The following is a 13,123-nucleotide window of genomic DNA, read 5'->3' on the forward strand; positions in this document are numbered from 1 at the left end:
TCAAAGCAATCACCTCCTCGCCACCCCCCATCCGCTTTTCATCAGAGGGTGGAGACAATGTTTCCCTCTGAAATTGATCAGTATCGTTGTGTAGGGTGATCAAGAGTGTTACCTGCTTCTTTGTATTGAGGAAATAACATTGAAATGAGCAGATGTATTCCTTGCCCCTTTCTGTTTTCCAGATTTTTTTAAAAAACTGCTTTATGTTCAGTCAGTCATGTGAATAATTAAATATTTTCCGAGTTTGAGCAAATTTATTTTTGCTTGATAGTATGAATTGAACTTTTTTTTTGACTGTGTTTGTTCTCGCCTCTTCTCCACCCCCCCATCCCCATCAGAAGGTAGACAATTCAAATCCGCGGCGGGGCGAGAGTGAAACTGGTACAATTCTGGTCAGCTCGAGGTGGGGTGGGGCTACAATTTGTTGCAGATTTCTGCCTCTTGCAAGTTTGTTTTTGTCCTGTAAATTGTTGTGGAGGGAGATGGCCAAGTTGTAAGTCTATCCCTGATAGAAGACTTTGGAGGTGTTGCCTCCCATCCCGAACCTGTTGGAGCAGAACAGTGCATCCTTGGAGCTGCTGTTTTGACTGTGCCACTGCATGCACTGGTTCCTGCCCTGAATACTAAAAATGACCCATCCCTATATGATTTGGAACAAGGTCAACAGCAGGCCAAGACAGAGGACCTACCTTGCCAGACCGCAACCTTTCAAAGATTCTATAAAATTGCTAGTCCAGTAGCTTTGTTTTGTTATCTCTGATTTTCTTCCTTCTGTAAGAATTGGTAATTCTCTTTGGTAAAGTTGCACACCTGCTAGTTGCTTCCCAAAAGTCAGCATGGTTTCATGAAAGGGACATTATGTTTAACCAATTTATTGGAGTTCCTTTGAAGGAGTAACATGCATTGTGGATAAAGGGGAGCCTTTACACGTATTGTACTTGGATTTCCAGAAGGCATTTGGTAAAGTGCCATATGAAAGGTTATTGGGGAAAATACAAGCTCATGGTGTAGGAGGTAATATATTAGCATGGATAGGAGATTTGCTGCGTGGCAGAGAACAGAGTATGCATAAATGGGTCTTTTTCTGATTAGCAGTACTTAATATGAGGAGTCCTACAGTGTCTGTGGTGAGGTTTCAACATTTTACAATGTGACTTAGATGAGGGGAGTGAAGGTGCAGTAATTAAATTTGCAAATGACACATAGATAGGTTGGAAAATGTGTTGTGAAGACGACATAGGAGGTTGCAGATATGTTAAGCAAGTGGGAGAAAATCTGACATGGAGTACAATGTGGGGAAACGTGAAGTTGTTCACTTTGGCAGGAAGATTAAAAAACAGATTACTTAAATGGAAAATGACGAATTCAGAAGTGCAGTTGAATGTCGGTGTTCTAATGCATGAGTCACAAAACGTTAGTATGTAAGTATAACAAGTAATTAAAAAGGCTAATGGATTTCTTTGGAGAAAATTAAGCTGTCGGCAGATACGATAAGGCGGGGTTAGGGAGGGGGTAGTGGGAGATAGCTTAGGCGGGATCAGCGAGTGGAGGAGGGGGGGGACTGGGGAACTGTGTGTCTAAGCCATGTTGGCTGGGTATGGTTGTTGGTTGAGGGGGTGCTATTCACTGTGTTATGTTTGCTTTTGAAAGGGCAGCACGGTGGCACAGTGGTTAGCATTGCTGCCTCACGGCATTGAGGTCCCAGGTTCGACCCGACTCTGGGTCACTGTCTGTGTGGAGTTTGCACATTCTCCCCGTGTTTGCGTGTGTTTTGCCCCCCTCAACCCAAAAGATGTGCAGGGTAAGTGAATTGGCCACACTAAATTGCCCCTTAATTGGCAAAAATGAATTGGGTATTCTGAATTTATATTAAAAAAATGTTTGCTTTTGAAATTGTTGTTAAAAAATTACAAATGCAACTTCCGGTGGGGGCTATGGAGGAGTAAGTCGCACATTTGGTGGCTCCCGCTCTAGTCGGACTTTTGGACCTTCCCCCCCGTTTTTCTACCGGACTTGAATTGTAAAACGGACGTTAGTGGCAATTGTTTACTGAATTCCCACTTCGGTGCATGGAGAGAAGGACTAGAAGTGTTCGTAAGGGCAGAAACAAAAAGACAGAGATGGCTTGGGCTGTAGCTGCAACAGAAGACAGCATGGCGGAGGTTCGGACCTCTGGCTTGTCGACCCAGCAATCTATGGACCAGCTGATGCAAGTCATTCAGGAAGGCTTTGCTACACAGAAACGGGACTGCTTGGACCCGATAAAAGAGTCGATTAAGCGGTTGGAGCACAGATTGGATGCCCAAGATCGGGCTATCCAGAAGTGGAGAAGGCGCTGGCTGAGCAGGAGGAACATCAGACTGCGGTGGAGCTGGAGGTGGGGATGCTGAGGGACAGCAGAAGAAGCTCCTGGAGAAGGTGGAGGACCTTGAAAATAGGTCCCGCCGGCAGAACCTAAGAATCGCCGGGCTCCCGGAGGGGTCCGAAAGAACAGACGCTGGGGCATACATTGCAAACATGTTTGTGAAGCTGCTGGGGAATGGGGCATTTTCCCGGCCCTTGGAGGTGGATAGGGCTCACAGAGCACTCGCGAGGAAGCCGTGAATGGGAGACCCCCCCCCCGAGGGCAATGGTGGTGAGATTCCACAGGTTCTCGGATAAGGAGTGCATTCTACAGTGGGCCAAGCAGACACGGAGCTGTAAATGGGACAATAGCATCCTGCGGGTTTACCAGGACCTGAGTGTATGGGGGCCAGGAGGAGAGCAGACTTCAACCAGATCAGGTCAATTCTGTTCAAGAAAAAGGTGAAGTTTGGACTGTTATACCCAGCCCGTCTCTGGGTCACGCATGAGGATCAGCACTTCTACTTCGAGTCGCCCGAGGACGTATTGGACTTTGTGAAAAAGTCCTGGTGATGGATTGAGAGCTTTTGAACTTGGCTGCAAAGTTCATGTATTTGTTTTTTTTCTTTTTGTTTCTCTGTTTTTGTAAAAGGTTTCTCGTTTTGCGTTTCATGGAAGATGTTTGTGATGCCGTTTGCATTGATTTAGAACCAGCGGTAGAGCTGAGTGAGTTAAGGTTTTCATTTGCACTGTTGGGGGATGGAGGTGTGCTTGTTTAGATCTTGGTGTTTTTTCTGTTGGGCAATTGTGTGGGGATTGTTTGACGCTGGAGTTTGTTTGTATGAACGGGGGGGCGGGGGGGGGGGGGTGGGACGCCGGGGATGGGGGCCACCAAGCTAGCTGGGCGAGCTAGCTCTCGGAAGCGCAGTGGGGGGTGTGCATATGTTTGGTTTAGTAAAGGGGTTGGGTTACAGAGTGTTGTTACTAGGGGGGGGGGGGAGGGGGCGCGTATGTTCTGCTGACGAGAGAGGGACTTGAGCTGAGGGACAAAGAGGAGGCTGGGGGCGGGGGCTGCCTGGGGATGGACCGGTGGAGGCACGGAGCACGGGCTGGAGGCGGGCCTAAAAAAGGGGATGGTTGATCGGTGGAGGGGGGTGCAATGAGCCCCCCAACTAGGCTGATCACCTGGAATGTTCGAGAGTTAAACGGGCTGGTCAAAAGAGCACGTGTGTTCGCACAGCTTAGGGGATTGAAGGCGGACATGGTAATGTTGCAGGAGACGCACCTTAGAGTAACGGACCAGGTTAGACTGAGGAAAGGCTGGGTCAGTCAGGTCTTTCACTCGGGATTAGATTCAAAGACTAGAGGGGTCGTGATCCTGATCAATAAGTGGGTGGTGTTTGTGGCGGGTAGAATAGTCTCGGACGTGGGAGGTCGGTACATTATGGTCAGTGGGAAGTTGGAGGGGGTGCAGGTGGTATTAGTAAATGTGTATGCGCCAAATTTGGATGATGTGGAGTTTATAAAGAGGATGGGGAAGATACCGGACCTGGACTCGCACAGGTTGGTCATGGAAGTGGACTTCAACAGAGTTATGGATCCTGGCTTGGACCGGTCAAGCTCAAAAACGGGCAGGGTGCCAGCAATGGCAAAGGAACTAAGAGGGTTCATGGAGCTGTGGGGGGTGGGGGGTGGGGGGTGGGGGGGGGGGGGGGGGGGCGGGTGGATCCATGGAGGTTTGGGCAGCCGAGGGTGAAGGAGTTCTCCTTCTACTCTCACGTGCATAAAGTGTACTCCCGGATTGATTTCTTTATTTTGAGCAGGGCCTTGCTGGCTGGGGTGGTGGACACGGCGATTACAGTCTCAGACCATGCTCCGCATTGGGTTGACCTGCAGGTTAGTAAAGACAGTAATCAGCGCCCGCACTGAAGGTTGGATGTGGGACTTCTGCCGGATGAAGGGGTGTGCGAGCAGCTGAGGAAATGTATTCAGAGCTACCTGCAGGTCAGTGACACGGGGGAAATTTCAGCAGTGGTGGTGTGAGAAGCACTGAAGGCGGTGGTCAGGGGGGAGCTGATCGCGATCCGGGCCCATAGGGAGAAGGTGGACAGGGCAGAGACGGACCGACTGGTAAAGGAGATACTACAGATTGATAGGAGGTATGCGGAGACCTCAGAGGCAGGGCTCTTAAGCGAACGGCGGAGGTTACAGGCAGAGTTTAGCTTGCTGACCACAGGGAGGGCGGTGGAGCAGCTGAGAAAGGCAAGGGGGGGCGATTTATGAACATGGAGAGAAGGCCAGCAGAATGCTTGCACAGCAGCTTAGGAAGATGGAGGCAGCTAGGGAGATAGGGAAAGTAAAGGACGGAGATGGAAACCTGGTTGGTGATTCAGTAGGGGTGAATAAGGCGTTTAGGGATTTCTACAGCAGGCTGTACAGGTCAGAACCCCCCTATGGGGCCGGAGGGGATGAGGCACTTCTTGGAGGGACTGAATTTCCCAAAGGTGGACTGGAAGCGGGTAGAAGGGTTGGGGGCCCCGATAGGGTTGGAAGAGATAGTGGAGGGTCTGAAGGCCATGCAGTTGGGTAAAGCCCCGGTGCTGGATGGGTACCCAGTGGAGTTCTCTGGGATATTGGGGCCGGTGTTGATGAGGATGTTCAACAAGGCAAGGAAAAGAGGGGTGTTGCCCCCGACGATGTCACAGGCAATGATTTAGCTGATTCTTAAGCAGGATAAGAACCCGGAGCTGTGTGGGTCCTACAGACCAATCTCCCTGTTAAATGTGGATGCCACGTTGTTGGGCAAAGTCTTGTCCTCCAGGATTGAGGATTGTGTTCTGGTCTTATTGGGAGGACCAGACGGGGTTTGTTAAGGGCAGGCAGTTGGTGGCCAATGTAAGAAGGCTGTTAAATGTTATCATGATGCCCCCGGAAGGTAGGGAGGTGGAGGTATAGATGCAGAAAAGGCTTTTGGTTCGGTAGCATGGGACTATCTGTGGGAGATACTGGGACGGTTCAGATTCGGGCCGGGCTTTATCGACTGGGTCAGGTTACTGTATCAGGCTCCTGTGGCAAGTGTACGGACGAATAGGACAACATCGGACTATTTTAGACGAGACAGGGATGCCCCCTCTCCCCACTGTTGTTTGCGCTGGCTATAGAGCCGTTGGCAATTGCTCTGAGAGCCTCGAGGGGCTGGAGAGGACTGGTCCGGGGGGGGGTGGGGGGGGGGTGGAGCACAGGGTTTCGCTCTATGCAGATGACCTGGGGGGGTGGAGCACAGGGTTTCGCTCTATGCAGACGACCTGCTTCTGTACGTTTCGGACCCAATAGAGGGGATGTAAGAAATCATGAGGGCTCTAGGGGAATTTGGCTGGTTTTCGGGGTATAAGCTTAATATGGGTAAGAGTGAGATGTTTGTGGTCCAGGCGAGGGGACAGGAGAGGGGACTGGGAGAGCTGCCGTTTAGGTTAGTAAAGGGAAGCTTTAGGTACCTAGGCATCTAAGTGGCGCGGGAATGGGACCGGCTGCATAAATTGAACCTGGCCCGGCTGGTGGACCAAATGAAAGACGATTTACGGAGATGGGATGCGCTTCCATTGTCTCTGGCTGGGAGGGTGCAAACGGTGAAGATGACTGTCCTCCCGAGGTTCCTATTTGTATTTCAGTGTCTCCCCATTTTTATTCCTTTTTTAAGCGGGTCAACAGAGTGATCACGGGCTTCGTCTGGGCGGGCAAGACCCCGCGAGTAAGGAAGGTAAAGCGGAGTCGGGGAGAGGGCAGGCTGGCGCTGCCAAATTTTAGCAATTATTACTGGGCGGCTAATATAGCCATGATCAGGAAGTGTGTGGTGGGGGAGGGGTCGGCATGGGTGCGCATGGAGGTGGCTTCATGTAAGGGCACCAGTTCTGGGGCGTTGGTAACTGCACCTCTGCCGCTCCAGTCGGCACGGTACTCCACTAGTCCAGTGGTGGTGGCGGCCCTGAGAGTTTGGGGCCAGTGGAGGTGGCATGTGGGAGCAGTGGGAGCATCGGTCTGGGCCCAAATCTGTGATAATCACCAGTTTGCCCCGGGGAGTATGGACGGGGGGTTCCAGTTATGGTGGAGAGCGGGGATTGAGAGGATGGGGGTTATGTTCATAAAGGGAAGCTTTCAGAGTAGGAGGGTGTTGGAGGAAAAGTTTGGGTTGGCGAGGGGAAACAAATTCATGTATCTGCAGGTGCTGGACTTCCTTCGTAAATAGGTGTCAACCTTCCCACTCCTACCGCTAAGGGGGATTCAGGACAGGGTAGTTTTCAGCGGGGTAGGAGAAGGGAGCGTCTCGGACATTTATAAGGAGCATTTATAAGATGCAGACCGAGGAGCTGAAGCGCAAGTGGGAGGAGGAGCTTGGAAGTGAGATAGAGGATGGTCTATGGGCAGACTTGTTGAGTAGAGTCAACACATCCGCAACATGTTCAGGCTCAGCCTGATACAATTTAAGGTTGTTCACCGGGCTTACATGACAGTGGCCCTGATGAGCAGATTCTTTGGGGTTGAGGACAGGTGCGCAAAATGTGCTGGAGGACCGGCGAACCATGTCCACATGTTTTGGACATGTCCAAAGCTTCGGGGATTTTGGCAGGGGTTTGCAGACGTCATATCCACGGTGTTAAAAACAAGGGTGGCGCTGAGTCCAGAGGTGGCGATTTTCGGGGTGTCAGAAGACCCGGGAATCCAGGAGGAGAAAGAGGTAGACGTTCTGGCCTTTGCTTCCCTGGTAGCCCGGAGAAGGATACTATTAGTATGGAGGGACTCAAAGCCCCCGAAGTCGGAGACCTGGCTATCGGACATGGCTAGCTTTCTCTGTTTGGAGAAAATCAAGTTCGCCTTGAGAGGGTCACTGTTAGGGTTCGCCTGGAGGTGGCAGCTGTTCGTCGACTTCTTTGCGGGAAATTAATCGTCAGCAGACTGGGGGGGGGGGGGGGGCGCGGAGTAGTTTAGATTAGAGTAGGGGGTCGTTAAGGGTGAGATCTGTACGAGAGCTTTTGCACTATGTTTGTGGTTTCATTTATATTCTTTATTTTGTTGTTATTACTGTACCGAAAATACCCCAATAAAATGTTTATTAAAAAGAAAATTACAAATGCCTTAATAAAATGTTTTCTTTAAAAAAAAAGAAGGCTAATGGATGCTATCCTTTGTTATGAGAGCAATTGAACATAAAAGTAAGGATGTTTTGCTTTAGTTGTACAGGGAATTGCTGAGGCCACATCTTTACACTGTGTGTAGTTTTGGTCTATTATTTAACGAAGAATATAAATGCATTGGAGGCAGTTCAGAAGAGGTTCACTAGATTGATACCGGGAATAAGTGGGTTGCCTTCTGAGGATAGGTTGGACAGGTTAAGCTTGCTTCCACTGGAATTTAGGAGAGTGAGGGATAACTTGATTGACGTATATAAGATCCTAAATGTTCTTTTTATAAATTTAGATTACCCAATTATTTTTTTTCCAATTTAGCGTGGCCAATCCACCTACCCTGCACATCTTTGGGTTGTGGGGGTGCAACCCATGCAGACACGGGGAGAATGTGCAAATGCCACACGGACACTTTTCCACATTGTATCCCATCTGCCACTTCTTTGCCCACTCTCCTAGCCTGTCCAAATCCTTCTGCAGCCCTCGCTACTTCCTCAATACTACCTGTCCCTCTACAGATCTTTGTATCATCTGCAAACTTAGCAACAGTGCCTTCAGTTCCTTCTTCCTGATCATTAATGTAGATTTTGAAAAGTTGTGGTCCCAGCACAGACCCCTGAGGTACACCACTAATCACTGGCTGCCTTCTTGAAAAAGATCCCTTTATCCCCACTCTCTGCCTTCTGCCAGTCAGCCAATTCTCTATACATGCCAGGATCCTACCCTTAACACCATGGGCTCTTAACTTATTTAACAGTCTCTTATGTGGCACCTTGTCACAAGCCTTTTGGAAATCTAAATAAATCGCATCCACTGATTCTCCTTTGTCTAACTTCCTTGTTGCCTCCTCAAAGGACTCTAACAGATTTGTCAGATATGACCTCTCTTTGACAAAGCCATGCTCACTCAGTCCTATTTTATCATGCACTTCCAAGTACTCCGTGATCTCATCTTTAATAACGGACTCTAAAATCTTACCAATGAACGAAGTCAGGCTAACCGGCCTATAATTCCCCGTCTTCTGCCTCCCTCCCTTCTTAAACAGCGGTGCTACATCAGCCACTTTCCAGTCCTCTGGAACCCTTCCGGCCTTCAGTGATTCCTGAAGGATCACCACCAATCCCTTCACAATCTCCTCGGTGATCTCTTTTAGACCCTGGGGTGTAGTCCATCCGGTCCAGGTGATTTATCTACCTTCAGACCTTTCTTGTCGATTCTTGTTCGGCAAGGGAATCAAAGGTTATCAGGGGTAGATGGAAATGTAGAATTAGAAACACAAACAGATCAGACATGATCTTAATGAATGGCAGAGCAGCTCGAGGGGCCAAATGGCCTACTTCTACTCTTATTTTGTATGTTCATATAATATACCATGTCCAAGTATCTGTTATTTATCTTTGACAGTGATAGATTATTTGATTGTGGGGATGTCACCACAGATTTAAATGCTGGCCTCATTTGGAATTTGCTTGAATGCAGTTATAGCAGGGATCAGTAATATGAGAATAGGGTGATTGTGGTAGTGGACTCCAGTATGAGATACAATATGGTATTCTCCATAGTGCATGGGGGGGTCACCTGACTTGGAGATCAAAGGTCAGATCGCACATGTAAGAGAAGATATTAACAGATGCATTGCAGTTGTGTATTCACGTTCTAAAAATGTGTTAGCAATAAAGTTAGTTTACAGCAATGGTACCGGCAACCTGCATCATAAAAACAAAGCAAATACCATGAGTAGACCCGTTGGATTCTTTCTTCCCCTCATCATACTCTACGCTTCCAAACAGGAACAGCTCCACCTCTATCCTGTATCACATCAATTAGATCAACACAAAACTAGACATCAAATCTGTTTGATTTTTAAGAATGGCATTGATACCTGATATTCCTCATAGAAACATAGGAAATAGGAGCACGAGCAGGCCATTTGGCCCCTCAAGCATGCTACGCCATTTAATATGATCATGGCTAATATATCTCAACGCCATATTCTTGCTCTCTCCCCATACCCCTTCAAGTCTTTAGAGTCTAGAAATCTTTTTAAAATAAATTTATTTTGAGTACCCTGTTATAATACACACCAGTATATTATGGTGCAGACACACACTGATAGACACACAGTGGGACCAATCAACATACACAACACCGCAGCCAATCACCAGTTAGAGCACACGCACTATAAAGACAGGGGGCATCAGAGTTCCTGCTCATTCGAGTAGCAGCTAGCTAGGAGGACAGAGCTCATAGCCTGCAACACAGACATTCACCATGTGCTGAGTGCATCGACTGGTTAGGACAAGGCAAAGGTCTTTAGTTAAAGCTAGTATCGTATTAACCCACAGTCTAAATATGTTTAAACAGTTAATGGTTCAATAAAATAGTGTTGCGCTATTTCAAGTGTTGGTGACCTGTATGTGATCCAGAACACCCAACACATCATACCCTATTCTTTTTTTCCAATTAAAGGTCAATTTAGCGTGACCAATTCGCCAACCCTGCACATCTTTTTAGGTTGTGGGGGTACGACCCATGCAGACATGGGGAGAATGAGCAAACTCCACATGGACAGTGACCCGGGGCCAGGATCGAACCTGGGTCCTCAGTGCCGTGAGGTAACAGTGCTAACCACTGCACCACTGTGCTGCCTTCGAGAAATCTTTTTAATGTATTCAGTGACTTGGCCTCCACAGTCTTCTGTGGTAGCGATTTCCACTCTGAGCGAAGACATTTCTCCTCATCTCAATCCTAAATGTCCTAACCTGTATCCTGGGATTATGACCCCTTGTTCGAGAGAGAGAGCCCCCCCCCCGCAGCTAGAGGAACATCATCTCTGCAACCAGTCTGTCCAGCCCTGTCAAAGTTTTATACATTTCAATCAGATTCTCTCTCATCCTTTAAAACCCCAGTGAATACAGACCTAGTCAATCCAATCTCTCCTGGGGCTGGTTTAGCACAGGGCTAAATTGCTGGCTTTTAAAGCAGACCAATGCAGGCCAGCAGCGCGGGTTCAATTTCCGTACCAGCCTCCCCGAACAGGTGCCAGAATGTGGCGACTAGGGGCTTTTCACAGTAACTTAATTTGAAGCCTACTTGTGACAATAAGCAATTTTAATTTCATCTTATTTCCTCATACAACAATCGTGCCATCACAACAAACAGTCTGGTAATCCTTCACTACACTGCCTCTATGACATGTATATTGTTTCTTAGTTAAGGAGACAAAAATTGCACACCATACTCCAGGTGTGGTCTCACCCAGGTCCTGTATGGCTGCAATAAAGCATTCGTGCTCCTGTACTCAAATCCTCTTGCAATGAAGGCAAATATATCCTTCACCTTCCTAAATGCTGTTAACTCATGTCAGAGTTAGCAGGATTTGTAGAAACATTTACTTTTTAAAAAATATTTTATTAAGGCATTTATATAAACAATAAACACACAAATAAGAGCAAGAACAAACTGGTACGACATAATAAATAATCAACACGTGCATCCCGTGCCCTTCCCCCTCTCCGTCCTGCCTTCCCTATTTTCACCCCCTTATCCACTCCCCCGCTCCCCTCCCCCGGAGCACCCGGAGGAAACTCACGCAGACACTGGGAGAACGTGCAGACTCTGCACAGACAGTGACCCAAGTCGGGAATGGAATCCGGGTCCCTGGCGCTGTGAAGCATCAGTGCTAACCACTGTGCTACCGTGTCGCCCTATGCGCCCTATGAACCACTCTGAACATGAGAAGGCTAAGACTTGCAGACAACGAGGATGCATTCAACCACCTCTGGGCCTCCTCCCACATCCTGGCCTCCAACCCCTCCCCATCCAGCTCCTCCTCCCATTTCCAATTAACTTCTCCTATTGCGGCTCCCCCCAGTCCATCAGCTCCTCATAAATCTCGGACACCTTCCCCTCCTCCCTCCTTCAATGGCACCTTATCCTGCAATCCCAAGAGTGGAAACCCGGGAAAGGACATCCCAGACCTGTAAGTATCTAAACCCATTCCCCCTGGGCAACTCATATTCCTCCTCCAGGTCCGCTAACCTTGCAAAGTTGCCCCCTACAAACAGGTCCTCAACCACTTAATCCCTGCCTACCTGTGCCCACACCGAGGCACCTTCCAGCCTCAGATGCCGCTGCCACTGCCCCCATACCCTCAAGGCTGACACCAACGGGACTTCCGGTTGCGGCGATGACCAGCTAAGCCGCACGTTTCGGCACCTCCCGTTTCAACGGATTTTTGGGAGCCCCAACGGAAATTTTCTGCGGCCAAACCCAGTGTGAGGTGACAAAGGAAGGAGTCCCCCCGGGTGTGGATGGAAAGGAGCGACAGTAGTGGCCAGATTGCGGAGGATCCTTTGGAGCAGCGGCAGAGAAGAGAAGGGAGAAGCAAGATGGCGACCGAGGGAGCCCAGATGGTATGGGGCCCGGAACAGCAGGAGTTCCTCCGACGATGTGTGGAGGAGCTCAAGAAAGAGGTGCTGGCGCCGATGTTACTGGCAATCGAGGGACTAAAGGAAACACAAAAGGTCCAGGCGATGGAGCTCTGTGGAGTGAAGGCAAAGGCAGCCAAGAACGAAGACGAGATACAGGGCCTGGTGGTAAAAACGGAGACGCACCAGGCACTACACAAGAGGTGCATAGAAAGGCTGGAAGCCCTGGAGAACAGCTCGAGGAGGAAGAACCTACGGATTTTAGGTCTCCCTGAAGGAACAGAGGGAGCTGATGCTGGGGCGTATGTGAGTACGATGCTCCATACTCTAATGGGAGCTGAGGCCCCAACGGGCCCCCTGGAAGTGGAGGGAGCGTACCGGGTCCTCGTGAGAAGACCAAAGGCAGGGGAAACACCAAGAGCAATAGTGGTGAAGTTCCATCGCTACAGGGACAGGGAGATGGTCCTGAGCTGGGCTAAGAAGACACGGAGCAGCACGTGGGAGAACGCGGTGATACACGTGTATCAAGACTGGAGTGCGGAGGTGGCGAGAAGGAGGGCGAGTTCAACCGGGCCAAGGCGGTGCTCCATAGGAAGAAAGTCAAATTTGGGATGCTGTAGCCGGCGAGATTGTGGGTCACACATCAGGGCAAACACCACTACTTCGAGACGGCGGAGGAGGCATGGACATTTATTCAGGAAGAGAAATTGGACTAGACTTGAGAAATTGATGCCCGGAGAGGGGTAGCGAGGTGGTGGCACACACAGAAATGTAAAGTGGAGAGAGGGGAGGGCTAATGTATAATAATGTTGGACGGGGAATATTTCTCCCCCCGATGTGGGGGACATGAAGAAATGTGGGCGCCGGTGGAAAAGGGGACAGGGAAGGGGAATGAGGGAACTGCGCCATTAGGGGCGGGGCCGAGAGGAAGGCGCGGGTATTGTCCCGCGCTATGGAAACTATGGCGGGAGAAAGGGCGCAGGAAGGAAAGGAGCCTCACACGCAGGGAGGTCAAAGGATGAACGGGGGAAGCCGAGGTCAGCCAGAGTTAGCTGACTTCCGGAAGCAATATGGGGGGAGTAATCAAGCTAGAGGGGGATCTGGGGGGGATTAACTGGGTTGCTGCTGCTGAGAGTAAGGGGGAGCTGATACGAGACGAGGTGGTCGGGA

The 13,123-nt window shown here is 49.5% G+C and overlaps 1 long non-coding RNA gene across 1 annotated transcript in view; it reads left to right on the plus strand.

Moving 5' to 3' along the window:
- LOC140391883 (uncharacterized) overlaps positions 1–13,123 on the plus strand; it is a 265,622-nt gene that overhangs the window by 12,546 nt on the left and 239,953 nt on the right. The gene's annotated exons all lie outside the window — the stretch shown is intronic.

This window comes from Scyliorhinus torazame, chromosome 15, assembly GCF_047496885.1.
Source record: "Scyliorhinus torazame isolate Kashiwa2021f chromosome 15, sScyTor2.1, whole genome shotgun sequence".
NCBI lineage: Eukaryota > Metazoa > Chordata > Chondrichthyes > Carcharhiniformes > Scyliorhinidae > Scyliorhinus > Scyliorhinus torazame.